The sequence below is a fragment of the Octopus bimaculoides genome, chromosome 3 (genome assembly GCF_001194135.2).
Source record: "Octopus bimaculoides isolate UCB-OBI-ISO-001 chromosome 3, ASM119413v2, whole genome shotgun sequence".
Classification (NCBI taxonomy): Eukaryota; Metazoa; Mollusca; class Cephalopoda; order Octopoda; family Octopodidae; genus Octopus; species Octopus bimaculoides.
The window spans coordinates 44975324-44977806 of record NC_068983.1 but is presented as its reverse complement, the minus strand read 5'-3'; the positions used below and the strand labels follow the sequence as shown (position 1 = coordinate 44977806).

The following is a 2483-nucleotide window of genomic DNA, read 5'->3' as shown; positions in this document are numbered from 1 at the left end:
GTTTATTGAGCGAAAACACCTAAAGCTCCACGATGCTCCACGAGGCTCCGGCAGGGGATGGTGGCGAACCCTGCTGTACTCTTTCACCACAACTTTCTCTCACTCTTTTTTCCTCTTTCTGCTGTACCTCTATTTCAAGGGGCCAACCTTGTCACACTCTGTGTCACGCTGAATCTCCCCGAGAACTACGTTAAGGGTACACGTGTCTGTGGAGTGCTCAGCCACTTGCACTTTAATTTCACGAGCAGGCTATTCCGTTGGTCGGATTCTAAGACAGTTACCTCCCTTGAAGGCGCACGTTGTGGTGTTGCATTGTAGGGGGAATTAAATCTATAGCTTTTGGACGGCGCAACAACAGTGATTAGACATATTTTTTTAATGCTGCGATTATTCCACACACTGAAATTGTCTAGGAGTCGACGCTCTAGCGATTCCATACTTTGGGTTGATATTTTCTTCATTGGTTCTGAAAAGACTCAAGGTAATTTGACATCGGTGGGATCTGAAGACAAAGTGCAGATCAATTATCGCAACACTTTCTAAAAGTTTGAGTGTTCTTCATCTTCAACTCTATCCAAAATATTGTTGACCGCTTGTTACTTTTATTGTTCTTTGGTTTCAGTATCCTCCTCATCGTGATGATATCTGACTAAATACATTTCAGTCATAACCATCCTGTCGTTTATGAACAAAATGTCTCGAACACTGCACTATCAAAGTCCACCGTCTCCTTTTAGTCACTAGGTTGTGATTTGGGGGAGATTTGGCTGCTTATCCTAGCAGGTTGTCGAATATATAAATGTTCAATTATTCTTTTCTATATAGGCACAAGGCCCGAAATTTGGGGGGGGGGGCAGTCGATTAGATCAACCCCAGTACGTAACTGGTACTTAATTTATCGACCCCGAAAAGATGAAAAGCAAAGTCGACCTTGGCGGAATTTGAACTCAGAACATAAAAATAGACGAAATACCTATTTCTTTACTGCCCACAAGGGGCTACACACAGAGAGGACAAACAAGAACAGACAAACGGATTAAGTCGATTATATCGACCCCAGTGCGTAACTGGTACTTAATTTATCGACCCCGAAAGGATGAAAGGCAAAGTCGACCTCGGCGGGATTTGAACTCAGAACGCAGTGGCAGACGAAATACCGCTAAGTAGTTCGCCCGGTGTGCTAACATTTCGGCCAGCTCACCGCCCTTTTTTTTTTTTTTTTTTTTTTTTTTTTTTTTATGCTTACAGCACCTAGGTTTCCCAAGTGGTCACCCATCTAAGTACTCACTAGGCTCGTCGTTGCTTAACTTCGGTGATCGGACGAGAACCGGTGCTATCAGCGTGATATGGCCGCTAAGCATTTCGCCCGGCGTGCTAACGTTTCTGCCATCTCGCCGCCTTATAAATTTTCAATTATTGATCCATCATTTGCGTTTGTAGAGTCTGATGTTGGCCACGGTACAGATTGGCAAAATGGTCTTACTTCGAGTTCACAAATGCCTGTTTTTCTTTACACTTGTTTCTGATAGTGTGAATTTCAACATAAACCTTGAGGCTAATGAGTTTATCGATATTAAGTATTTACACCTTTATGATGTTTCTGACCGTGTGCCTATGCGGAATGAAACAATTGGGAGTTGTGAACGCTGACGATTAGGCACAACTAACTTAATGTTCAACCTATTTTAGCGACAGTACTTTTTGGCACTTGAGGTAAAAACATTTTCACACGCACGAGTAGGAATATACACATACATATTGAGAGAGTGGACGAGAGGTAGAGGGAGAGAGAATGACATTCCATATACAAACTAACATAACTAGATGCTTACTCGCATACATAGAAAGAACGACAGAGAAAGGGAGATAAAGAGTAAGAAAAATATTAAAACGAGAGAAATATTAAAATGTGTGATGTCAAATAAGTCTGCGTCGAATCAATAATGCCAAATAGGCGGCACCAAAACGGTTGTAGCAAAACGTATTTTACCCGTGCTTATGATTTAAAAAATACTTATTACATGATGTTCTATATTCTTATTTGATGTAGACGACTTTCAGAAATACGAAAGAATAGGAAGTTAAATTATTTTGTATATATTTATATCGTTCATGTATTTGTCTGATTAAGTTGGATTAGTTAAAATTTTTAATTATGTTAGATTAATTCATTTTTAATTATATTTGATTGAATGCATTTAATGAATATATTCAATTAGAATAAAAAATAAATGTTACTGGTATAACACTTCCTCTGTATTTAGAATGCTTGCACCCAGTATTCGGTGATAGGGCAAATCAAGCGTTTGTGTCAGTCTGTAGTTTCCAAGTTTTACTTTACGATCTATTGTTCTGATATGGGGTTCAGCTATTAATCTTTGTATGATTACATTACGTATCATGTTACGTATATGATATATAACATGATATAGGCTTCGTATCGTGAATATATATATATATATATATATATATATATATATATA

At 38.6% G+C, this 2483-nt stretch overlaps 1 protein-coding gene and 1 pseudogene across 3 annotated transcripts in view; one reads left to right on the top strand and one right to left on the bottom strand.

Annotated features, from left to right (window-relative positions):
• Positions 1-2483, top strand: part of LOC106868708 (homeobox protein 4) — a 243885-nt gene that overhangs the window by 97078 nt on the left and 144324 nt on the right. The gene's annotated exons all lie outside the window — the stretch shown is intronic.
• LOC128247480 (5S ribosomal RNA) lies at positions 1240-1358 on the bottom strand (annotated as a pseudogene).